Below are 27513 nucleotides of genomic sequence, written 5' to 3'. Positions count from 1 at the left end.
CAACCACGCGCGCCGCCATCTTGCTGCAAATGTACATGCATGCAATGACAGCAGCTGTCACAAGTCTGTAGGCTTGTAAACTCATGGGTCTATCAAAGCAATTGGAAAATCTCAGCATGTGAAAGGCCAAACAGCAGTTTGGGAAGAGGTTAAGTAGTCAGACTGCTGTGAATGAAAAGTGAAATTGACTGGCATGAAAATGACCGGTAGAGGGGCCCAGTCAGCTCACCCCATACATACCAGACCTACAGGCCCTATATGTGTGTGTGTGTGTGTGTGTGTGTGTCAGAAACCCAACCCCACGTCCTCATCGTGACACCTGGGCAATGGAGCAAGTAGGGGAATGCCTGTTGGGGCAAAGTACGGTGGGATATTCAGATCCTGGGCCACTACGGTAGCTGTGAAGGCCAAACAGGAACCCTGAAAATGAGACGGTTAAAGGGGCTCTGGTGAAAGTCCTCATCAGTGGCTCAGGTGGAGGAGGTGAATTTTATTGAAATACCCAATGGCTGTGAAGGTGAAAGGAGGCTAAGCCAGGTGGGCTGGTTACAAGGCGGCATCCAACAGCTTGATGCAACTCCTAGGAAACCCCTGCCAGTCTCCTCCCTTGGTGCCGCAGACAAGAATTGGGAGCCAAGTGTGTGGGCCTCATCCTGGCAAGCTGTTGTCCACCCTAAACAAATTCATGCCAGTGGCCTCCTTCCAGAGCACTTCATCTTCTGGAAGCTCTAAAGCCCAATGGTGATGGGATAAGGATGAGAGGAGCAGGTTTGGTGAAACTGGGAGCTCCTAGTCTGAACCTACACGTTGGCAGCAGATGTGTGATGGTCGCCTTTCTGTGAACCCGTGGCTACACAGGAATTCATGCCCTGCATCTGTGACTGAGCAGGCCTTTTCAGGAGTACTGCTTCCCACCCTGAATGGGGAAGGCCCTAGAAAAGATGGGCTAAACATCAGAAGCCACAAGCGAACCTGGCTGGGGTACTGCACCCAGTAGGTCACCCTCTTCTGTGGGCAAAACGCACCAAAAAATCATATTTCTCATCTGACTGTTGGATCTTGAACCATGAGAACACTTCTTGACTGCAAGGACTTGGTCCGACCTGAACAAAGAATGGCTCTGGTCTCTAGGGAACTCACTAGATTCAACATTGACATCACTGCTTTGAGTGAGATGCGGCTGGCTGGCAAGGGCCAACTGGAAGAGATTGAAGCTGGGTACACTTTCTTCTGGAAGGGAAAAGACCCAAAGGAACATCACAATTATGGGGTTGGCTTTGCCATCAAGAGCCAACTCATCAGAACCCACAACCTGATCCCCAAAGGCATCAACAAATGCCTCATGATGCTCCGAATTCTGCTCCCTGAAAACCACTTCATCACTTTCATCTTGGCCTATGCTCCAATGCTGGATGCCGAAGAAGATATCAAAGAAGTTTTCTACCAAACAACTGAACAAAACCATCACCCATGTCCCAACTGGAGATCGTCTTGTACTCTTGGAGAGTAGGAAAGGACCACATTCTCTGGCAAAACATCCTTGGAAAGGAAGGTGTTGGAAAATGCAACACCAATGGCCTTCTCCTTCTTGGCCTCTGTGCTGAACAGAATTGACCATCATCAACTCTCGGTTTTGACTTCCCAACCATTTCAAGACCACCTGGAGGCATCCATGATCGAAACACTGGCGTATTCTTGACTATGCCATCATCAGACAACAACACAAGAAGGACGTCCTGATCACCAGGTGCATGCCTAGTGCAGATGACTGTTGGACAGATCATCGTCTCCTCATTACCAATCTGAAACCGAGTCTTCAACAAAAACCCAAGGCCAGGCAGTACCTGAACAACCAACCATGAAAGAAGTACGACATCAGCAAGCTGAAGAGATTTTCTTAGAAGCAGTGTACCGATGCCTCACATTGAACCTGGTACATGAAACATCAATGGACTTGGAGTGGATGACTCTCCAAGATGTCATCAGTGAAGCAGCCAAAGAGACAGTCAACTTCCAGAAAAGGAAACACCAGAACTGATTCGATAGCAACAATGAAGAAATCGCTGGCCTCATCAATGCTAAGTGAAAAGCAAGGATCACTTATGAACAAGACCTGACTTTGATTGAAAAGAAAGCCCGGCACCAACAGCTCAAGAGTCAGTGCTAGACTAGGCTGTGGGAGCTTCAGAACGACTGGTGGCAGGAAAAAGTGGCAGAACTCTAAAACTATGCTGACACCAGAGATCAAAGAGATCTACAGCCCCAAATGACCACCCATGGGGACTCTCATGTCAGCCAACAACACCACCCTTTTGACTGAGAGCCAAGACATTCTGGAATGCTGGAAGGAGCATTTCAACACCCTGCTCAACCGCAATTCAACTGTGGACAATGCCTTCCTACAGAATGTGCCTCAATACCTTCCACAACCCTGGATGTCTGTCCTGCCCACTTTCAATGAGTTCCAATCAGATCTCAAGCAAATGTGCTGAGGAAAAGCTGCAGAACCCAACAACATCCCGGTAGAGCTACTCGACCACAGTGGAATGGTCCTGAAGACTTGGCTCTTCACCCTCATGCTTCAAATGTGGGTTGGAAAGCATGTTCCGGATGATCTGAAGAATGTGCTGATTGTGACCATCTTTAAGAAGGGAGACCGAAACATCTGTGGCAGTTACCATGGGATATCCCTGCTCTCCATCACTGGAAAGATCCTGGCCAGGATTATCTTGAACCGCCTTCAAGAAATTGCTGAGAAGATCCTCCCAGAATCTCAGTGCAGATTCTGAGTTTCATGAGGAATGATTAACATTATTTTCTGCACCAGACAGCTGCAGGAGCAGGCTTGAGAGCAGAACAAACCCCTTTTTCTGGTGTTCTATGACCTCAAGAAAGCTTATGATAGCATTCCGAGGGATGCTATGTGGGCTGTCCTGAGATGCTTTGGCCTACCAGATCCCTTTGTCATGATGATCCAAGCTATGCATGATGGCATGATGGCCTGTGTCATCCACCAAAACACCATCTTGGATAAGTTTCCCATCACCTGTGGACTGAAACAGGGTTGTGTCCTTGCACTAACACTGTTCTCTCTCTACCTTGCTGCCATGCTACACGAGATTCCACCAGACAACCCAGGCATGGGAGTCAGATACTGTTTCGATGGAGGACTGTTCAACCTGTCACGACTCCACTCCAAGCATTGCACTGCCACCTTCAAAGTGACAAAGATGCAGTATACAGATGACAACACTGCACTGGCTTACTCACCTGAAGAACTGTAGTGATCAGTTAATTACGTCTGCATTTCCTACTCCTGGTTTGGCCTCACTGTGAACACCAGCAAGACCAAAATCCTCGTCCAACCTCCACCCACATTGCTTCTTGATCCCACATGGTTTGAAAGAGCTCAGTGAGCTTAGTGATGAAGGGCTGATCACCCACCATGTACACCTCTGCTGGGATGGCATCAGCTCCCGGAGCTTTTCCAGAGGAAAGAAGGTTGGTGGCCTTCTCCACCTCAGACTCAGTGATGGGGTTATCTAGCTCCATGTTGATATCTACCTGGGGCATCTGCTGGATGGCCACCTCATTGATGGCAGACGGTCGATTCAGGACACCATTGAAGTGCTCAGCCCATCGTTCGAGGATCTGTGTCTTGTCAGTTAGGAGGGTGGCACCATCAGCACTGTTGATGGGTGAGGTGCCAAAGGGTTGTGGTCCATACAGAGTGCATAGGGCATTGAAGAAGCGGGGCTCATGTTTTGAGGCATAGACCTCAATCTCCATTGCTTTTCTATTCAGCCAGCAGTCTTGCATCTCTCTCAGCTTGGCCTGGAGAGTTCTGTGAGCCTCTGAAAAGGCTGCTTTCTTGGGATGGGATGAAGGATCTTCCTGGTGAGCCTTGTGTAGTTGTCACTTCTTCTCAATGAGCTGCTGTATCTCCACATCATTCTTGTCAAACCAGTCCTTGTGCTTGCACTCAGAGAGACCGAGGTGGGAGAGGGCTGTGGTGTGGACCAGATCTTGGAAGGCCACCCAATCTTCTTCAATGGTCTTGACTCTAAACTGGAGTGCACAGACCTGGGTGTCGAGTTTGCTGCTCAATTTCAACCAGGCGTCCTCAGACTTCAGCTTGCCAACATTCAGCCTCTTCTTAGATTTCTTCCCTTGTGGGCATCTCTTGGGCTGGATGTGAAGATTCATCTTGCTAATGACAAGTCTGTGGTCGGTCCAGCACTTGGCACCACACATGGACTTGGTGACTCTGACATCACCCTTTGTCTAACAAAGACGTAGTCGATGAGGTGCCAGTGCCGCAGTCTTGGGTGCATCCATGTTGTTCTGTTGCGGGCTGGGAGGTGGAAGACAGTGTTGGTGATGAGAAGCTGGTTTGAGGCACACATCTTCAGCAGCAGAAGGCCGTTACTGTTGCACTTGCCAATGCCATTTCTCCCGATGACTCTGTCCTAGGCTGTCCAGTCCATACCAATTCTAGTGTTGAAGTGACCAAAGATGATGAGCTTCTCAGACTTGGGGACTGTGGCAATCAAGGCTTCTAGGTCCTTGTAGAACTTGTCCATGACATCATCTGGGTTCATCGTGGTGGGGGCATAGGCGCTGATGACAGTGGCGAAATGCTTTCTGGGCAGGGGGAGACACAGAGTCATGAGCTGGTCGCTTCGGCCCTTGGGAAGGCTTGTCAGTTTGTTAACAAAGCTGGACTGGATGGTGAAGCCCACACCTGCCTCATGTCATTCTTTACTGCTGTGGCCATTCCAAAAGGTGTAGCCAGCGCCCACCACTGTGAGTTGTCCCTCCTCTGCCAGGCGGGTTTCGGACAGTGCAGCAATGCAGATGTTGTACCTAGACAGTTCACGTGCTACTAGCGCAGTTCTTCTCTTTGGTCTGTCTGCATCAGGGTTGTCAAGCAGTGTGCATACATTCCACAAAGCGAGGATAAGGGGTACCCTCTTTGTTTTCCTTCCTTTTCTTTGACTGCTGAAATGGGATCCCACCAGCCACGGTATGCTGGTCAGAGTTGTGAGAAGCAGGCAATTTTTAGGGCACTTTTTCTAGCCCCTTCCTCAGGCTACGGAGGTGAGCAGTGCATTCCTAAAGAGGGCTGCTCAGTCACTCAGACGGCTGCTGAATCCCACTGCTGCTTCAGTCGACGAGAAGCAACCCTGTGGCCTGAGTCGCCTGTGTGCAGGTCTGTGGCTACAGCTTCCAGTCAATCAACACCTGCTGCTTCGTCGCTTGCCCATTGCCACAGGACTTCAAAGTGAAAAGGGTGATGTCGTGAGATGCGTGTGAATTTGATTAAAGTGAGGTAGAGTTGCGCGGAGTCAGCTTCACTCTCTCATCCATTCTTATCATACTCCAGTGGCAAGACAGAGCAAGATGGCTGGTGATAGGGATGGATGCAGCAGATAGCCATGGCTCCTTCTGTGCCCCGCCATGCCCTGAGCCTTCTGCAAGGCCTGCTGGTCTGCCTTCTTGGCTGTTGGACCTACTGTTGGTCACCTCCGCCCCATCAGTGCAAGTCCAGACTTCGCATGCTTGAGAAGGGCATTCCTTAAAGCTCGCTGAGGGCTTGAGGCCCGACAACTACCCTCACGTGGTTCAGCCTGCCTGCCGAAGCGGTTTACCGGGGTGTGGCCACTGTGCATGCTACAGCTACTAGGAGCCACAGGTGAGAGCTGAGTGCCAGAGGGAAGGCCAAAGATGGATGAGCTGTCCTAAAAAGGACACAGCAAGCTCCCCCATCAGAGGTGCTAGTCCCCCACCAGAGGAGCTACTCCCACTGGACACTGGACACCCCATACACCCCAACACAAACTAAACACATACTCAACACTAAACACACAAATCCAATCAGCTGAACATCTGAAGAACAAGAACCTGAAAGAAAGATACATTCTGGCTAAATCCAAAGCAGGGACTCTGTAAACACTGTGGGGGAAGCCATGGCCAAATGGTTAGAAGCTTTTCAGTTCGATTCCCTGGACCAGCAGGAATGTCTGAAGTGCCCTTGAGCAATGCACCTAACCCCCAACTGCTCCCCAGGCTGCTCTGGGTGTGTTGTACATCACTCTGGATAAGAGCGTCTGCTAAATGCCTGTAATGTAATGAGATGGAGAAACACTTCACTCTGATCTGTCCACATCATCACCACATCAGACTGAATATTACAGTAAACTCACAGCCATCAGTCTGAACGTCTCTCTGAGCACAAACTGAGCTGAATTTCAGGGAAACAGGAGGGAAGTGTGAGACTGACAGCTACAATCACATCCACTCTCCATCATACAGGAAACACTAATCTCCTCTAATCCAATCCAATCTAATGTAATCTAACTTAATCCAATCCTAACACTGCTTATTATTATATTGTACAGAATGATACTTCTGTAACACATCCGTTAATTTAATTAATATCTAATCATATTTAGTGTTTATTTTATTCATTAATTTGCTTTGTCAACATTGTTAAAACAGCCAGTAAAGCACACTGTGAACTGAAGTGAGAGAGAGAGAGAGAGAGAGAGAGAGCGTCAATACACAGTGTCATGACCTAATGTGTCGTGAATTAATCAGAAGTGTGTTGTTAGCAAAGTTGTCATAATGGTGCATTAATGTACACTAATTATCAAGTACAAAGGAGATTAACATAAATTTCCACACTAAATCCCAGAAAATCTCTCTCTCTCTCTCTCTCTCTCTCTCTCTCTCTCACACACACACACACACACACACAGCACAACTGACCTCTAGCCTGAAATTGGACACTAATAAGGGTACTTCTCTCACTAAATCACTACTGAATTGGAACACAGCCGACCAGCAGTGACTCAGCACACACGCATACACAATGATTTATGTCTGTGTAAAGATGCCATCTGTTTTTATGAATATGATTGATGTGGTGTGTGTAAGAGACAGAGAGAGAGATAGAGAGAGAGAAAGAGAGAGAGAGAGACTCACTGCAGTTGAGATGCTACAATTTATAGCAATAAACTTGGGATCTTTCCAGAAAACCCATTATCCACCACACACACACACACACACACACTACACAGAAAGTTTTTTGTGCTCCATCTTGTAACCTCTTAGAAACAAGCATCTTCACACCAAGTTACACACACACACACACACACACACAAAGAACAAATTGAAATGGATTAAACTCTCTTGTGTTTTGCATTTTAGCCATCATAAAAACAAACCTCATACTCTTAGATGTGGTAATGTGAAACACACCCGCACACGCACACACACAAACACACACATACCCTGGAGCGGTGCAAACAACTTTGTATCTAGTTGTTTAAATGAGATTCAGAACAGTGACATTACAAAGAAAAAACATCCAGAATATGAAATGACGAAGCATAGAGGAATAACACATGACAAATAAATAATAAATATAAAAATCTCATATTTATTAATGTTTTATTTTGATTTTTTCAGCCATGTGTGTGTGTGTGTGTGTAAGATTCACTTTAGTTTGTAAACGTCTCCTCAAACGGAGTGACAGTTCGGGTGTCATCTTTGTTCCCTAGTCGTCTTCTCTCCTAGCAGGAACCATTAAATGTTCTGTGTAGAACCCAACAACAGAGCGTGAGTGCTTTAAATAATGACTTTAAACTGCATTGTGTCACTGAGATCTGTGACTTAACAGGGAAAAATATTGTTAATTCAGAATCAATGCACTCATTTATATCTTCTTCACAGATTAGCAGTTAAAGAAAATATGTTTTCCATTGTATTTGGATTATAACCACATGTATACTTCTATATTCTATATTCTACATTTATTCATCAAATCCATCTGAAACATTATTCACTGTTAAAGTGAGCAACAAGAAACAGATGCAGATATCAGAGGGTTAAACAAGAAACCTTTACTTATCACACATACACTCAAGCACAGACTTAGGCACTCACTGAAATTCCTTTCTGTATTTAACCAATCAGAAGCAGCAAACACACATATGCACACACAAGTGAGCAACGAGCACACATGCATACCCAGAGCAGTGGGCAGCTATGGTATGCTACACCATCTGGGGAGCAGTTGGGGGTTAGGTGCCTTGCTCAAGGGCACTTCAGCCCCACCTTGAGGCCAAGGCTGCCCCATGTTAACCTAACCGCATGTCTTTAGACTGTGGGGGAAACCGGAGCATGCAGAGGAAACCCACGCAGACACGGGGAGAACATGCAAACTCCACACAGAAAGGCCCCCGTCGGCTGCTGGGCTCGAACCCAGAACCTTCTTGCTGTGAGGCGACAGTGCTAACCACTACACCACCATGCTGCCCCACTCATTAGTCCACACTCACTCTGGTTAAAATCACCCCAAATTACATCACACTCATCACCCTGAATTATTCCACACTCATTATCCTGAATTAGTCCAAACTCATCACCCTGAATTACCCCCCAAAATCTCATATTTCTTAATGTTTTATTTTGATTTTTCAGCCACGTGTGTGTGTGTTTCTGGGATGAAAATTCTGCACTTTGAAAGAACATCATTTTCCACCAATCAGGAAGAAGCGAACCAATATCACCTTTATTCCTGCACACTAACTCTGTACTATGTGGAAGAGTTTCATTCTCTCTCTCTCTCTCTCTCTCTCTCTCTCTCTCTCTCTCTCAGGTGTTTGATGGACAGTCAGTAGATGAGGTGAGAGTTGCTCCACACCCAACAATCAGCTACCTCCTTCACTCCTGATACATGATGGGAAGGTCAAAGGCCACACCCTCCCTCTCTAACTCCTGAGGAAGACACTGATGGAGAGGTAGAAGCACCTTCTATCATTCATCTCTCTCTCTCTCTCTCTCTCTCTCTCTCTCTCTCCATATGTGAGTGCAGAGGTAATGTGTGGCATCTCTTTGGCATGTTGCCAATTTTTTCTGAATTTCCACATTCTAATCTTTTCTTTCTTTTTCATTAAATAAACTGTGAAGTTGTAGGTGTGTGTATGTGAACTGATGTCAGGGGTGTATTGGAGAATGGAGCCCAAGTGGAGGAGGTGCTGTCAGCGGTGGGAGAGCAGATCGGGTGTGAGAACATCTACTCTGCCTCCCGAATGAACAAATCAGTGATGGTGTTCCTAAAAAAGGAAAGATTTATCAGTGCACTGATTGAAAATGGAATACGGTCAAAAGGAGTCATGATACAGTTTCCCCCTCTATCTGCCCCTGTGATGCAAGTCATCATTTCAAATGTGCCCTTGTTCATTAACAATGAAGTGATTATGAAGAAGCTGGCCCGCTTTGTAAAGTTCGCCACCTCCAAGAGAATGATCCCGCTTGGCAGTGAAACACGTCCTGTCATTTCATTGACTGGTTTTCATGTTTTTAAACAATCAAGATGAGACACTGGATGTGAGTTTCAAGTGCAAAGACAGTGAGAACAGCAATACTGTGTTTGTGACCACTAAAAGCCTAAGGTGCTTCAAGTGCAGGGACATTGGGCACAAAAGGCTGGGATTTCCACACAGAGGTGTGCAGTCTGTGAGCTCAGAGAGAGCAGAGGAGGGAACAAGTGAAAAGATTAACAAAGTCGTGAGAATGTCATCAAAAACAAAAACCAGCAGGGAGTCAGAGAACATTATAATGGCAGAGAGTGAAAGTCCAGAGTGCAGTACTGGTGGAGAAAACATCACACCAATGGCAGACAGAGATATCAGCTCAATAATCTCAGCTTTTCTGACTGTTCAGAAGCACCACATCAACACCTGGAGGACCTATACACCACAGCACACATCAACTGCTTCCTACTGACTAAAGGTAAAAGGAACATCTCACTCTCAAGTTATGCCCCAGATAAGGCAAAGTTTGTCAAATCATCACAACACATTACAGACAACGAAAATCTGAACGTGCTCTCACCAAGGAGAAGATTCAGACTCAGAAAATGGACAGCAGCTGCATGAAAGACTCTACCTTTAATCTGTTATGGACACTCATAGAGACATTCTTCTGGACATTCTCGTGGACTCTTCTGGGAAGTGGAATAAGACTGAAGGGTTTGGGGGGGGCTCAAAGGGTTTTTTATTAAAATATGTAAAGATATAAATATGCTGAGCTGATCATAAATGCATCATAAAATCAAGTGCTGTCTGTCTGTCTCTCTCTCTCACTCTTTTTCTCTGTCCTCAGTGAGGAATGTGTGTGTATGTGTGTGTAGTAGCAGTAGTAGTGTAGAGGTGCTTGTAGTTAGTGCATGCTGCATGCCACTTTTTGCTTCCAGCTACCATTGTACCACCACTGACTAGTCCCCCTCAGAGGGCATGAGAAGAGGTGCTGAGTTTATACTGTAAGTCTCCCCTGCCAGTACAGAGCCTCTTCACTATCAAGACTAAACTACAGGTGACCTCAGAGCAGTAGTGGTCCCAGAGATGTGGCATACAGGCCCACCACTGTGTAGACATGCCTGATGCCCATCAACCTTTGCCCCAACTGCAGGTAAATAGCCCCACTACCTTGCAGTGTGCAATAGGCAGGCAACAACAGACCAAAGACCTGGCAGCCCCCTGCAGCCAAGATGGGGGACTGGGCATCCTGGGTCCATCCATGCCATCAGGTTAACCTCATCATGGTGAAGATAGTGCTACTGGGGATAGAACACATCCTATGGCACTTTACAAACTACCTTAGGCAGGTATCCACCTCTGACTGCAATGACCAATACCTGGAACTACATCTGGTTGAATTCTGATGGTGATGGGGTGTCTGGAGACAGGAACAGGTACGAATGGACTAGAAACTTCTAGCTAACCCCCCACATCAGTGGCAAAGGGTATTTGGTTGCTAACAGCTGAGACTGAGTGGCAGCTGGTTTCAGCAGACCCCTGTGTGACTGCAGAGCCCTATTTTAGGACTGCACTGCTCACCCCAACTGAGGAAGGGTCAAGAAAAGGTGGCCTAAAAACTGCCCACTCAACTCATATCTGGATTGGTTACCATGCCTGTCAGGTCATTGGTCATTCCACCTCCACAACCACCATGTATGTACGTGCTACCTGCAATAGGACTTGTGGGTCCAGTATAGGATCATTTAGCCATCAAAGAACTCACTGAAAAGACAGAATTGAATGTCAGCATCAGAGTCAAGGGACAACCATAAACTATGCTGTGTGTGTGTGTGTGTGTGTGTGTGTGTGTGTGTGTGTGCGTGTTTTATGCATAATGCATTGTGAGCAGTGTGTGTTTATGTCCAATCAGACCATTTGTCTCTTGCTAACACTTTGCTGTGCACACACACATGCGCGCACGCACACACACACACACACACACACACACACACACACGTATCCTCTGGAGTGTAATGGTACCTTCATAAAAATGTTAATTGAATCTTGCCAAGTCGCTGGGTGCTGCTTTAGTCATCACAACACACACACACACACACACACACACACCTGTTACTGGACCCAAGAACTCATTAATTCTTATCTGCTTAAAAGAACGAGCTGTAACTTTACAAATAAGGAAGTTGTGTGTGTGTGTGTGTGTGTGTGTGTGTGTGTGTGTGTGTTTCTAAGTAAATGATTGAAAATTGGCATTTGGTATTTTTATATATGGGATTCATTTAAATGGCTCAGAATTTACAATTAATCACTATTCTCTCTCTCTCTCTCTCTCTCTCTCAGCCTTGACTGCACCCTTTACCTTGCATTTTGTTACAAGAAAGGGAAATTTAGACTAAAACACAATAAAAGTGTGTTTGATCTCATGCTAATTTAGAACCAGGAAAGAGGAAGTGAGTCCAACACTACACGCCATTGCACACACTTATTATGTCACACAGGTTTTTTAACCATTGTGACTAAGAGTGGTGTGTTTTTATGAAGGCTGTGTTTAAAGTTTCAGCAGATAACCCACATAAAAATAACTATTTGTCATATTTGCTAAAACTGTCACTATATCCTGACAGTAGTACTTGAAACAGATACTGTAATCTGTGACAAAAATCAGGCTCCTCTGGCTCCACCTAGTGCTCCTAATTCCATTTGCAAGAATCCACCACAACCAAATGATAACAACCAATCAGAGTCAGGAGTGTCTGATGGACTGTCAGTCACTGCTTGTGCACACGTTGGGGGGCAGCCCCCCTCCCCTGTGCATGCGCTCACTCGTGAACACCTGAAAGGGTTCCACACTGATACCGAGTTTCTGCTTGACAGGTAATTACCCCGCTTGATTAAAAAAATTAACCTCAAAGCTAAGATGGTAATGGTTACAAGAACACTCTGTAGCACATATCTCATATTACTGTGATGTTGCAGTTGGGCTAACGTTTGCTTGTTTCTGATGGTAAGGCAACTGGTTAGCATTGTTTGATTTGAAAATTGTTGACATTATGAAGTGCCCAGGCAGTTGTATAGGTTTGGTGTTTGTCCTGATATTTATGTGCCTGTGCTCTCACAGCTAAATTTTCTCATAAATGTTTGACTGCTTATTTAGCACTATTTATGACAGTTTCTGTTATCAAACAACTTCAGTTGCCATGGTTGCTAGTGTGCACGTGCACAACAGGGAGGGGCTTTGGAGGCAGGACTGGAGTGCAGCGGGGGGAGGGAGGGAAAAGGACCTGGAAGTTGTACTCCTTCAAATATTCAAATTGAAATCTGCTCTCTTTTCAGTCCTACCAACTGCAGTGTTAACCAGTCAGAGGCTCTCAGTAAAGTAAACTCTACCCCAGTAATTCTGTGTCTGTGGAAAGAGAATTGAGCAGGCAGTAAAAGTGAACATGTGTGTGTTATGTGTGTGACAAGTCTGAGCTAAGATGGACATGACGTGTTCCAACAATGATCACTCCAAAAGCACTTCTTCAAACACATTTGAACTACTGATTAGTTTACCTGGATAAAATGATCCAGCATAATTGAGTGTGATGTCAAATCCTGAAACGCGAATGTTTAATGTTAATGTTATTAAAATGTATTTTATCTGTGCTGTGTTTCTCAGTGGTGAAGTGTTGCACACAGTAATGCTTAAATAGACTGAAATGCATGTGTGTGTGTTATTCATTATAACTTATTTCCATGTTTTTTATCATTTATACACAGCATCTCCTAAATGCCAGTAATGTAATAATGTGTGTAGTGTTGAGTCTTCATCAAACGTCCTCTTTGTCTCCAAGGTCCTAGAAGAGGCTGTAGCACAGCAGTTATGCTCATACTTTCACAGGAATAACTTTTCATAAAGTATTTCAGTCAGGATTTAGATCTCATCATAGCACAGAGACAGCACTGGTTAAAGTAGTAAATGACCTACTACTGGCCTCTGACCTAAATTGTGCATTCTCTGCATGTTCAAAAGTAATGTTTGGTGTTCCAAAAAGCTCCGTTCTAGGCCCACTGCTCTTTTCTTTATATATTTAATAAAATTTATTTTCTATAGCAATGTAACACTTTATGAGCTCAGGGAATGAGGAACTGAGAGGCAGTCTTGACAAATTAAGGTATGCTTTATTTTTAATTTCAAGCTCACTTTTCAGCAACTTTATTTTCTACACACAGTGCTGTGTAGCTCAACTCTCTCTCCCTAAAGACTGGTTTCTCTGCAAGAACACAGAAGACACACATAAATAAATTGCCAGAAATCAAACACAGGTGAAACCCATCATGTGTCACCTGCCAGTTCTACCTAAATCCTTGCCGCCCACAGCTGATGCTCGATCACACCCCTGCTGCCACAAGTCCTTTGAATATTGGACATTGTCACAGAGCAGCTTTACAGAAATCCAGATTTTTGTAAATATATATTTAAATGTATCCTGAGGCAACATGTAGAAGAAACATTAAGAGGAACCAGACTCAAAATGGAACCCAACCTATTCTGTGTGACAATGGACAGTATGAGTATAAATCATTTCAAATTTCAAATCAGTGATTAGGGGCGGCACGGTGGTGTAGTGGTTAGCACTGTTGCCTCACAGCAAGAAGGTCCTGGGTTCGAGCCCCATGGCTGGCGAGGGCCTTTCTGTGCGGAGCTTGCATGTTCTCCCCGTGTCCGCGTGGGTTTCCTCCGGGTGCTCCGGTTTCCCCCAGAGTCCAAAGACATGCAGGTTAGGTTAACTGGTGACTCTAAATTGACCGTAGGTGTGAATGTGAGTGTGAATGGTTGTCTATGTCTATGTGTCAGCCCTGTGATGACCTGGCGACTTGTCCAGGGTGTACCCCGCCTTTCGCCCATAGTCAGCTGGGATAGGCTCCAGCTTGCCTGCGACCCTGTAGAAGGATAAAGCGGCTAGAGATAATGAGATGAGATGAGAAATCAGTGATTAAGACTTGGGTGTTTTTAGCAGGTGCAGTTTTCAGGCTAACCAACTGAGATCATCCACAGCCAGCTTTAGGGTATCTGTGTGGTACCATCCATAGCAATCTCACTGTGAATTTTAAGCTGTCCAATGCTGGGCCATCAGGATATTTGGTATCTCATCAGGAAGTAGGAGTGACATTTAGAGCTTGACAAAGAGAGAGTCCAATTTGTAAACATAGCTTCCACTGCTCTGCTGATGGCAATATGATGTGATACTAGATGCTGAGTCACTTTCCCCTACTTAATTGTGACAAGATAGAAGTACTTCTACTAGGACCACAGGCAGCTAGAAGTAAGATTTCTGATTATGTAGTATGAACAGTAGAACAGTTTCTCGATCAGAAAGGGTTGCAAGTAGAACTCTTTTGGGAGGCAGAAACCCTGAGAGAACCCTTGCTTCTAAGAGTGTACTGTATGATCTCAGAGTAAATATTGAGACAGTCCTGGTCAGTCTGCATTGTTCCAAATGCAGATATAGAAATAAATTATAATGAATACAAAATGACAGTGAATATAATGTTTACATCTCACAAGCTGTTTATCATCTGAAATGAATCTCGGTCTCTGACACATCTCAGAGACTCTCCTCCATTCCTCTGTCATTCACCTGCTTGTTATTCAAAGTGTGAATGAAGCACAAGCGACAGTGAGCACTCGACAAAAGCCCTCAAACCAACAATGCCACTCAGGCAATATAAATTCTTACTGCAAGGAAAAGAGAGAGAGAGAGAGAGGAAGGAAGGAGAGGGTGTGATAGAGTCAGATCTGTGAATAAATAGAGAGGAGAAGGAGATCAGTGGCAATGGACAGAATACAGATACAAAACAATCCTTAGAAAAGAGATATACTAGAGAGAGAGAGAGAGATCATCACAGAGTTTAATATGATTAATTCATTAACTATTAGCTAAACATTGCGCTAGCTGAGACTGGACCACTGGGGTGGGGCTTAAAATGTCTGATGTTCCAGTAATAACTCAAATGAAACAGGAATTCTAGTCTTTGGGGCGGAGCCTGAAAATGGGCAAAGTTCTGAAAACACTAAATAGTGTGAATGATACTTGTTTGGAACACAGCTTTTAATAGATAAAAACTCCGCAAAACATCTTGACTGGGCAAAAATCCACCAGCAAATTATGAACCAATCAAACTCTGGCAATGTGTTCCTGTTGAGTGTGTGAATTCCATAATTGGCCATTAGGTGGGAATTTCATGCCCACCTGTACTGAAAGGATTCAGAATTGCAGAGTGCCAACACCAATTACTGCTGTGCTGCCTTCCAATTGCTCTGACTCGAACAGTGATGGTTTCCACACAAGCAAAGTGGAAAAAGTCCATCAGCAGTGTATTCACATGCATGTGCATGCACACACATGCAAAAAAAAAAACAAAACTGTAATGAAATGCTGTACTGATGGACCTGACCTGTATAATTGAGGTGGTGCAGGTGTGAGGGTATGGGAAGAGGTGATCTCATCTCATCTCATTATCTCTAGCCGCTTTATCCTTCTACAGGGTCGCAGGCAAGCTGGAGCCTATCCCAGCTGACTACGGGCGAAAGGCGGGGTACACCCTGGACAAGTCACCAGGTCATCACAGGGCTGACACATAGACACAGACAACCATTCACACTCACATTCACACCTACGGTCAATTTAGAGTCACCAGTTAACCTAACCTGCATGTCTTTGGACTGTGGGGGAAACCGGAGCACCCGGAGGAAACCCACGCGGACACGGGGAGAACATGCAAACTCCACACAGAAAGGCCCTCGCCGGCCCCGGGGCTCGAACCCAGGACCTTCTTGCTGTGAGGCGACAGCGCTAACCACTACACCACTGTGCCACCGGAAGAGGTGATGTCAAATCAAATAAAGAAGAAAAGGAAATCTAACAACAGTACTGATGTGAAGATGTGTACAGACTCAACACTTCACATGAAGTTACACAGACACAATGAGTACTGTATCTTCTTCTTATAAAGTATAAATGAATAAATACATTTAAAATAACCTCTGACAAATTCCATGATCAGTGAAACACTCTGAGAACATTTATAACACATCTTTATGAGGGTTCTTCAGTTGGTGTCCTTGTGGTGGTGTGAGTGTGACAACAAGAACATACTTTACTCTGTGTGTGTGTTGAACCTGAATCCCTCACATATTTACACTCTGTCCTTATATATATGTGTGTGTGTGTGTGTGTGGTATATATATATATATATATATATATATATATATATATATATATATATATAAATAACCCTCCCCACACTTTTTTATCATAAATGGAGTGTGATTTTGTGTCCATGTTGTCTCTCCACACAGACTGTGTGTTATGACTTAATGACAGTTCCAATTTAGATCTGTCTATTAATAAGAAACGTGTTCCGTTAGATTCTCTTACAGCTGCCAAGAGCTGATAGCATCCAGATGGAAGTCTCTCCATTCTCTGTCCAAACACACTGACTGGGAGATTTGATAAAAAAAAAGTTGCAGAATGAAATGCTGAGCTGTAAAACACACACACACACACACACACACACACACACACACACACACACACACACATCACAAGGTGCTATGTTTCCTATTTGGTTTATTTTCTTATTCTAATTAATATTCCTCATTATTTTTATTTATCATGGAATCAATTGATTGCCACTTCTAGACTGATACACCTTCAATGACAATCTAGTTATTTGGTAGATTATTTTTGTTTCTAAATATTAATAAAAAATAATTAGAAAACGCTACAGTAATGTGCGAATAAAGCATTTTATATAAAAAAAAAATAATCTCCTTCTCACCCCCGGCGGGGGGGTGGTATCCATGTCATCCTCAAGCTCGGGTCCTCTACCAGAGGCCTGGGAGTTTGAGGGTTCTGCGCAGTATCTTCGATGTTCCTAGGACTGCGCTCTTCTGGACTGAGGCTTCAGATGTTGTACCTGGGATTTGCTGGAGCCACTCTCCCAGTTTGGGGGTTACTGCCCCAAGTGCCCCCACTACCACGGGGACCACGCAACCCTTGACCTTCCACATCCGTTCCAGCTGCTCTTTCAACCCTTGATACTTCTCAAGTTTCTCATGTTCCTTCTTCCTGATGTTGGGGTCAGCTGGGATCGCCACATCTATCACCACCACCCTCTTCTGCTCTTTGTCCACCACCACTATGGTTAGCCAGGATCTGTTTGTCAGTCTGGAAGCTGAAGTCCCACAGAATCTTGGCCCTGTTGTTCTCAGCCACCTTCTGTGGTATGGCCCATTGGGACTTGGGTATTTCTATTCCATACTGGTTGCAGATGTTCCTGTATACTATCCCAGCCACTTGGTTGTGCCTCTCCATGTACGCTGATCCAGCTAGCATCTTACACCCTGCTACTATGTGCTGGACTGTTTCAGGGGCTTCTTTGCACAGTCTGCATCTTGGGTCTGATCTACTCTGGTAGATCCTGGCCTCTATGGCTCTTGTGCTTATGGCCTGTTCTTGTGCTGCCATGATTAGTGCCTCTGTGCTGTCTGTCAGTCCTGCATTATCCAGCCACTGGTAGGATTTCTTGATATCAGCCACTTCCTCTATCTGACGGTGGTACATGCCATGTAGGGGTTTGTCTCTCCAGGTTGTCTGTTCCTCCTCCTCCTCTGCACTCTCATCAGGGTTCTGCTGCCTGAGACATTCACTTAGCAGTTCATCCTTTGGGGCCATCTTTCTGATGTATTCTCGGATTTTCGATGTTTCATCCTGGACCATGGTCTTGACGCTCACTAGCCCTTGGCCTCCCTCTTTCCGCTTAGTGTATAGTCTCAGGGTGCTGGACTTGGGGTGGAACCCTCCATGCATGGTGAGGAGCTTTCTAGTCTTGATATCTGTGGCTTCTATCTCCTCCTTTGGCCAGTTTATGATACCAGCGGGGTATCTGATGACTGGTAGTGTGTACATGTTGATGGCTTGGACCTTGTTTTTACCATTCAGCTGACTTTTCAGGACCTGCCTTACTCTCTGGAGGTATTTGGCTGTGGTTGACTTCCTTGTGGCCTCTTCATGGTTTCCATTAGCCTGTGGGATGCCAAGGTACTTGTAGCTGTCTTGGATATCACCTATGTTGCCCTCTGGTAGGTCAATCCCTTCAGTCCGGATCATCTTGCCTCTCTTTGAGACCATCCGGCCACACTTGTCCAATCCGAATGACATCCCTATGTCATCGCTGTAGATCCGGGTGGTGTGGCTCAGCGAGTCTATTTCTCGCTCGTTCCTGGCATACAGCTTGATGTCATCCATGTAGAGCAGGTGGCTGATTGTTGCCCCACTACGGAATCGGTACCCATAGCCGCTCTTCGTGATGATCCGACTGAGGGGGTTCAGGCCTATGCAGAACAGCAGTGGTGATAGCGCATCTCCTTGGTATATGCCGCACTTGATGTTGACTTGGGCAATGGGTTTTGAGTTGGCCTCTAGGGTTGTCTTCCACATTTCCATTGAGTTCTGTATGAAGGTCCTTAGGTTCCTGTTGATCTTATACAGTTCCAGACATTCCAGTATCCATGTGTGTGGCATTGAGTCATAGGCTTTCTTGTAGTCAATCCAGGCAGTGCACAGGTTGGTCTGTCTCTTCTTACAGTCTCGGGCGACTGTTCTATCGGCCAGTAGCTGGTGCTTGGCTCCTCTGGTGTTACTGCCAATCCCTTTCTGTGCCTCGCTCATGTATTGAGCCACATGCTTACTCATTTTTGCCGCAATGATGCCTGACAGGGCCTTCCATGTTGTGCAGAGACAGGTAATTGGCCGGTAGTTGGATGGGATGGGTCCCTTCTGGGGGTCCTTCATGATTAGGACTGTCCTGCCTTGGGTTAGCCATTCTGGGTGGGTTCCATTCCTCAGCAGCTGGTTCATCTGTGCTGCTAGGCGTTCATGGAGTGCAGTTAGCTTCTTCAGCCAGTACGTATGGATCATATCGGGGCCTGGTGCTGTCCAGCTCTTCATCTTGGACACTCTTTCTTGGACGTCTGCCATTGAGATGGTTACTGGTTCTTGTTCTGGGAGGTTGCTGTGGTCAGCTCTTAGGTCCACTAACCATTGGGCATCGGTGTTGTGTGATGCCTTTCTTTCCCATATGTCTTTCCAGTATTTTTCCACCTCAGCTCTTGGTGGGTCTGACCGGTTGTTGTTCCCCTGCCATTGAGAGTACACCTTGGCTGGTTCAGTGGAGAACAGCTTGTTTATTCTCCTGGCCTCTCCTTCCTTGGTGTATCTCCTCAACCGGGTGGCCAGAGCGGCCCAACAGGGTCGCTGTTTGGCAGTTTCGAGTGCCTCTGGTATGGAGAGTGAGTTGTACTTCCTGGGCGCCCCTTTATTCACCATGTTCCCTTTCTGTAGTTCAGCTAGCTGGCTAACTTCTCTCCTTGCTGCCTTTATCTTGGCCTCTAATCGTCTCTTCCATGGTGGATACTGTTTGTTATGTCCCGAGCCCACCTTGTGTCCAAGCATCTCCATGATTACTGTTGCTGTACTGTGTATCAGCTTGTTGGTCTCAGTGATGGTTCTTGTGGAGATTGTCTTCAGAGCAGCATTCACATCTACTAGTAGATCTTCTGAAGGTACTTGGCAACTCAGCTTTGGTATTCGTCGGGGGCTCCAGGTTTCCAGTTGGGTCACGATCTTCCTTCTCAAGTCAGCAGCTCTTGTGTTGAGGCTGTTAGCTGTTGGGGCTTGGTACCCAATCTCTGGTTGTGGGGATGATGACATCTCCCTGCTGACCTGTCTTCCTGGCTCCCCCTTGCCGTAGCATCGTTGTTGTATTTCATTAATCTCTAGTTGTGATAGCAGATTTCGATTATGGATGTTGGAACACTGGGCTAATAGCTGTTTCTTTGTTAGCCTTGATTGTGGATTTCGAAGTATCCAATGGTCCTCTGCATGTATCCCCTCTCTCTGGGATTGCTTGTATAGTAGCATTCCAGCAAATCCGTATTTTCTGTCCTTGTCCATCGATGTCTTGTTCCAGTAGCCCATTTCTCATCAGTTTGCCCTGGTTTGCCCTAGCAACTGACGCAGACCTTGTTGACCCGGGCGACGTCTGAGCCGGTATGACTCTATCAGTTATGTTTTCACTCATTCCTGAGGTAGGCTGATATATCATGAGGGGTTTTGCCTAAGGACCCTTACTGGATGATGTTTTTGCCCCAACCGGGATTCGAACCCCGATCTCCTGCGTCGTAGTCAGTGAGCATTACCACTGTACTATCCAGCTGATATATATATATATATATATTACACAGCGGTGGCATGGTGGTGTAGTGTGAGAGCTGTTGCCTCACAGCAAGAAGGTCCGGGTTCGAGCCCATGTGGCCGGCAAGGGCCTTTCTGTGCGGAGTTTGCATGTTCTCCCTGTGTCCGCGTGGGTTTCCTCCGGGTGCTCCGGTTTCCCCCACAGTCCAAAGACATGCAGGTTAGGTTAACTGGTGACTCTAAATTGACCGTAGGTGTGAATGCAAGTGTGAATGGTTGTCTGTGTCTATGTGTCAGCCCTGTGATGACCTGGCGACTTGTCCAGGGTGTACCCCGCCTTTCGCCCATAGTCAGCTGGGATAGGCTCCAGCTTGCCTGCGACCCTGTAGAAGGATAAAGCGGCTAGAGATAATGAGATGAGAATGAGATGAGATATTACACAGCTCTATACAGTGGTGTGAATACACAAGTAAACAGCTGCTAGACACAGCAAGCATAAATAACAAAGGCAGCAGACTGGCAGAGAGGCAAGCAGACAGAAGAGAAGCAGGGAGACAGACAGACAGAGAGGCAGGGAGAGAGGCACATAGACAGACAGAGAGACAGAGAGAGAGAGAGACAGACAGGCAGGCAGGGAGGCAAGCAGACAGATAGAGAGACAGGGAAATAGAGAGACAGGGAGACAGGCACATAGACAGACAGGCAGGGAGACAGCTATATAGACAGGCAGGGAGGCAGGCAGACAGACAGAGAGGCAGGGAGACAGACAGGTAGGAAAGACCACTGATAGAGCAGAATTTCAGGTTAAGTCTGTCTGTGTTGCTGACATTAAAGATCCGAGAGACAGCAGGATGTCTTGCAAAGACAAGAAGTGTGACAGATCAAAGAGACGATTTTCACTTACGTTTGACATTGTTGTTTTATTTTCTGCACAGTTTATTTTGATTTTTCTTCTTCTGTGCAATTTTTTTCTTTAAATTTCTGTAGTTGAATGTGAAAGTACAGGATAAGATACAAACATTAAAAGGAATATCTCCACCCTTGATTTCTGTCAGGACCGGGTCTTTCTACAGATATCAAAAATGCAAGTTAGTAGGTGGACCATCTGTGTGTGTGTGTGTGTGTGTGTGTGTGTGTACTATTAGAATGTTAGCAATTATTCTGTAGTGTAACAGAAAAGCATTATGCCTTGTCATCAGGAGATCATCACTTAGAGTCCTGATGATGCCACAGCTGAGAGTATGAGAGCAGAATTAGCCATCAGTCAAAGTGAAATAGACCAGCCATGGTGTCTATGAGCTCCTGTATGAGGAAGAGGGCAGACAGCTCTTTCTCTGAGTGTGTTACTGTATGAGGAAGAGGGCAAACAGCTCTGTCTCGGAGTGTTTTACTGTATGAGGAAGAGGGCAAACAGCTCTGTCTCGGAGTGTTTTACTGTATGAGGAAGAGGGCAAACAGCTCTGTCTCGGAGTGTGTTACTGTATGAGGAAGAGGGCAAACAGCTCTGTCTCGGAGTGTTACTGTATGAAGAAGAGGGCAAACAGCTCTTTCTCTCAGTGTGTTACTGTATAAGGAAGAGAGCAAACAGCTTTTTCCCTTAGTGTGTTTCTCTGTTCTGTGATGCTCCATGAGCAGCAGTTTGAGAAGATGCAGTTGTCTGGCTTCACATGTCTCAGAGGAAGCACATGTCAGCCATCACCCAGCTGACCTGGCCTTCTGATCCTCCTGATGGTGTAAAGAAGAAATGTGCATTAGCAAGTTGGAGCCTGTTTTCCAGTATGGGAATTATCCCCACAGTGATGCAGTGATGTGATGGATTATTTTATATGTTGGATTATGTGATGGGATTGCATGATGTGTTGAAAGTAAGTGATGTGATGGTGTAGTAAATCTCTGATGTGGGTCAAGTACAGAAGCATGGCAAGTGGGAACTGAAGTTCTTGCAAACTTTATTTTATCTCGGTTTTCAGCTTCACTCATGTGCTATTTACTTATTCACTCACTCACATGTGTTCTGGCCAGGAGTCAGCTCTTCAGCTCTTCTCTGCTTTCCCCCTCCTTTAATGCTCCATCCCTGCAACACACACACACACACACACACACACACACATTAGTTGACACCAGGCGTAATGACTTAGCCACTTACCTTCCCCGACCCTGCCCTCCATTCACAAACTGCCACTTGGCCACACCCCCGTTGCTACAGATGGATTGTGATGTGATTGATAATGTGATGTGATGGATTGTGTGATGTGATTGATACATAACATGATCAGATGGATTGTGTTATGTGATTGATAATATGATGTTATAAAGGCACTCAGTGTGGAAGTGATGAAGGTGTGATGTGAGGTCCTGAGAGAAGTGCTGAGGATGTGAGGTCATTTCCTCCTAAACTTTAAAGGTCTCACTACTACACCTACCTGAGGAACATTAAGTAATGGACCAACACACACACACACACACACACACACACACACACACACACACACACACACACACACACACGTGTAGTGACCCAGAAGTGCTTATGTTTGCAGGTCTTTTATTTATTCAATTGCTTTTCCCTCATTTACTTTGTCTGACCTCTGTTCTTACACACACACACACACACACACACACACACACACACACACACACACACACACACACAAAGCTGAACAGTAAGCAGAAATGACTTGAGGTAAGATATAAAAGAGGAAAGCATTGACCTGGGGTCAACAGCTAGAGACTTTCTGTCAAACACACACACACACACACACACACACACACACACACACACACACAGAAAGTGCAGTGGTGCAGTGTGAGAACTATCTGTTGGTACAGATACGTTTCTTCTCATTGTACTTTTCTCCCTACTTTACAAAGTTTGGATAAAATATGTCACACATTTGCTTTCATATGCCCTTACTTCCTGTTTGGCAGCTTTCCTCTCAAATTCATCTTTAGAAATTTGCTAAAAATTGAATTTTCTCTCTCTCCTTTCTCTGAATGTGTTTCTCTGTCTCTGCTTTCTCTGAATGTGTTTCACACACGTGTGTGTGTGTGTGTGTGTGTGTGTGTGAGAGAGAGAGAGAGAGAGAGAGAGAGACGGGATAAATAGTCTCAGGGGATTTTTCTGTGGGGATCCTCACTTCTATTTGTAACTGTCTTTTTCCTGACAGATTTCTGGACAGGTGTGATTTTCTCTCTGCGACACACACACACACACACACACACACACACACACATTTCAGTTCAGCCCCAGTGTCAGTATTTTGGTGGTATGTTGATGAAGATGTGATAAAGTGTAGAATAAATAATCATTGTGTGTGTGTGTGTGTCCTATTCCTAGGACTGTGTGTATGTTCTGCTATGTGTTTATTGAATAGCCAGCAAGGACATGACAGAAAACAGCAGCTAAACTCTGAGACTTTTCTAATGGGCGTGGCCTAATCATAATCAGGAGCTTGACTGGCATTGATTGAGACTCTGCCTGTGACATCACTCAAGGAGAGATTCAGGATCCATGTAACACACAATTATAGTGACACAGTAACTATGCATGCGAGGTTAGCTTTCACTTTGCTGAGAAAAACCATTCATCCATCCATTATCTGTAGCTGCTTATCCTGTACAGGGTCGCAGGCAAGCTGGATCCTATCCCAGCTGACTATGGGCAAGGCAGGGTACACCCTGGACAAGTCACCAGGTCATCGCAGGGCTAACACGTAGAGACAAACAACCATTCACACTCACGGTCAATTTAAAGCCACCAATTAGCCTAGCCAGCGAGTGGCCTAGTGATTAGCGTGTCCACCTCTCGATTGGGAGATCGTGAGTTCTACTCATGGTCAGGTCATACCAAAGAAAATCATAAAAATGGTGCCTACTGCAATACAGATGTGAGTGGGGAGTCAAACTCTCATGGTTACCAGAGGACTAGCCCCCTGTTGTAACCCTAGCTATGTAATATAGGTGAGAGGCTGAGGGCTACGAAACGGAGATCGGCGCTGTTAAATGTGCCATGCATGGTGCGGGAAGGACTTTGAATTAGACTAATCTGCATGTCTTTGAGGGAAACCAGAGGAAACCCACACAGACACGAGAAGAACATGCAAACTCCATACAGAAAGGCTCTCGTTAGCCACTGGGCTTGAACCCAGGACCTTCTTGCTGTGAGGCAACAGTGCTAACCACTGCATCACCGTGCCGCCCTGCTATAATTCACAAGTTTGTAAAACTGCTCATAATGTTTGAAGAGTCTTCCTCCATTGCTAACAGTGGGGACAGGAAGTGCTTGGCCCCATTTAACAGCTGTATTTTAGTTTGTGTTTGTTTGGTTAACCTAAGGGAAGCCTAAAGGTTAGAGAAGCAGCTTTGGGACCAAAAGGTTGCTGGTTCAATTTCCTACACCAGAAGGAATGGCTGAAGTGACCTTGAGCAAGGGACCTAACCTTCAACTGCTCCCCAGGCTGCTCTGGGTATGTTGTATGTTGCCCTGGATAAGAGCATCTGCGAAATGCCTGTAACATAATGGTTAACCTTTGCTGACTCGTTAGCTTAGTTAACATCTTAATGAGTCTTTAGCTGCTTTATTTTGGTTGGGGATTCCATCTTTATTTACTGTCACTTGCCATGGTGGTAGAACCTGGCTAGTCGGTATGACTTGCACTACAGAGTGACACATACACTGCCTGCTCTCTGTCACCTGAACACTCATTTAATGCACAGTGTAGGTATCATACCGCCATCTTGTGTCAGAACTACAATTCCCAGGCAACTTCCGTGTGACCTACGTCACGCGTGGGCGGGATCACCTACGTCAGTCTGCCATGCACGCATAAATCCAAGCGGAAGTTCCACCATCTTGCTCTCTCACGTCTGGCTTCCGATGGATCTGGATGTATAAAGAGGCGCTCTCCACCCCAAAAAGACGTCTTCTTTCTTGCAAGATCCATCACTCAGCGCGATTTTCCTTCTTACCCTTGGCAAAGGTAAACTCTAGAGTCGCGCGATCTTTAAACTCAACCTGAGTTACAACCGGTTTACTTGCATTAGAAGTGACGTCACGACTGCAGCCCAGGCAGTTAAAAGTTAAGAAGCGATTGAATCCTTTTTAACTCAAAGCGCTGTGCATCTTATTCTGATCAGAGACTTTTCCTCACGAACGCTGAGGTTCGGACCAAGAACCCTCTGCTTTCCACGGGAACCACCCAAGTGCTCCGCTGGACCCGAAAGTTTCTCCGCCTCCATCACGAGCGGCTCACGTGCTCCCACGGCGAGGCCCGAGACTACACCGGCGAATAGTTCTTCATATCTTGCTAAAGGCAGGATTAAGTAAGATTTTGGCATTTGGGCATAATTAGGATAGTCTTAGGAATTTGCTTTTATTTGAAATAGTGTGAATTTAAACCCAGGTTTATTGTTACACTGTTGAACACGCAGCGTGTTGATTTATTTTGGTTCTATGTTCTCTCAATTGTTTAATAGATAGGCTGCGCATGCTTCTCTCTTTTATTCTTTACCACTAACATATAGTTCTCATTATTATACATCTTGATGTCATTAAGATTTCAGTGGATTCAGTATGGTTATGAGCTAGTGGGTTAGCTACAGCTTCGCTTTTGTCTGCTTAGCAACACAAAGCTAATCAAGGCCTACCATGTGCTCAGCAAGCCATCAGGCCTAACAAACACACTTTAGCTAGGCTATAGGGCCTTTCACAAACACATACTAGCAACACAAGGCTAATCTAGGCCTCCACCACGTGTAGTTAGCTACACGAGGCTAAACACAGAGCTAATCCTTTGTTCTGTTTAGATAACATTCTTTTGTTTAGCTACCAACAAGCTAGGCCTCCACCACGTGTAGTTAGCTACACGAGGCTAAACACATGGTCAAGTCCTTCACACTCTCTCTCTCTCTCACACACACACACACCCCTCACTGCTTGTATATATTGATTTATCTTTTTATCTTTGTATAATAAATTCATTTATTAAACAAACTGTGTTTATTTGTGTGAACAACAATATCTGAAATCCCCAATCTTCTCGAAGAATTCAAAAGGGTGCAAATGTTATATGGTAAGTGATCTTAATAATTTGGAAATGTACCATAATTTAGCTGTTTGGTAACTTATTATTAAGCACCAGGATTAATGGTATGATTCACTAAATGATTCATTGAACGATTCACCAAATGATTCACTAAACGATTCATTGAACGATTCACCAAATGATTCACTAAACGATTCATTGAATGATTCACCAAATGATTCACTGAATGAGACTGATTCTATGGTATGATTCACTTCAAGTGAGTCAAAGTAAATGATTCAATGGGATTGATTCATTTTAATTATTAACCTTCAAAATTTAATGAGACTGATTTAACGAGATTGATCACTTAATATCAATAATTAACTGATTGCACCCACAGTTAAATTGGTGCCTCGTGTGAGGAGATTGGTTTGTTGACTTCTGGAATATTGTTCAACAACAAATAAACTATCAGTTGATTCAGCAACTGCTAAGGTATATCCCCAGGTGTGTTAAAACGGTTAACAGTAGCCTGATAACCATATCACAAATACTCATAACCTATTCAAGTTAGGATAAGAGAGCATTTCCAAATAAACCTTATTAATTACATAGTTAATTAATAATGATTAAATTAATGATTAACTCATTTATTAATTATCTAGTATCCAGCCTAAGTAAATTGGCATCCCCTCGCGTCTCAAAAATGGAAGACAACGCTCAAGACGTGTCTCTCCTTGAGGTCATCGCAGACCTCCTTCACTGCTCTGCCTCCGGAAAGGCAAACATTAAGAGCACGAGTGAGAGTGAATGCCAAAACAACATAGATAACTCAAACAAACATATGAGAGATCCAAAAAGAACAACTATTAGTGTCCAAGCGGCACTAGGTAAGCTATTCCTATCATACTTCCAAAATGC

This window comes from Neoarius graeffei, chromosome 3 (assembly GCF_027579695.1).
Source record: "Neoarius graeffei isolate fNeoGra1 chromosome 3, fNeoGra1.pri, whole genome shotgun sequence".
NCBI lineage: Eukaryota > Metazoa > Chordata > Actinopteri > Siluriformes > Ariidae > Neoarius > Neoarius graeffei.
This window is presented reverse-complemented; position numbering follows the sequence as displayed.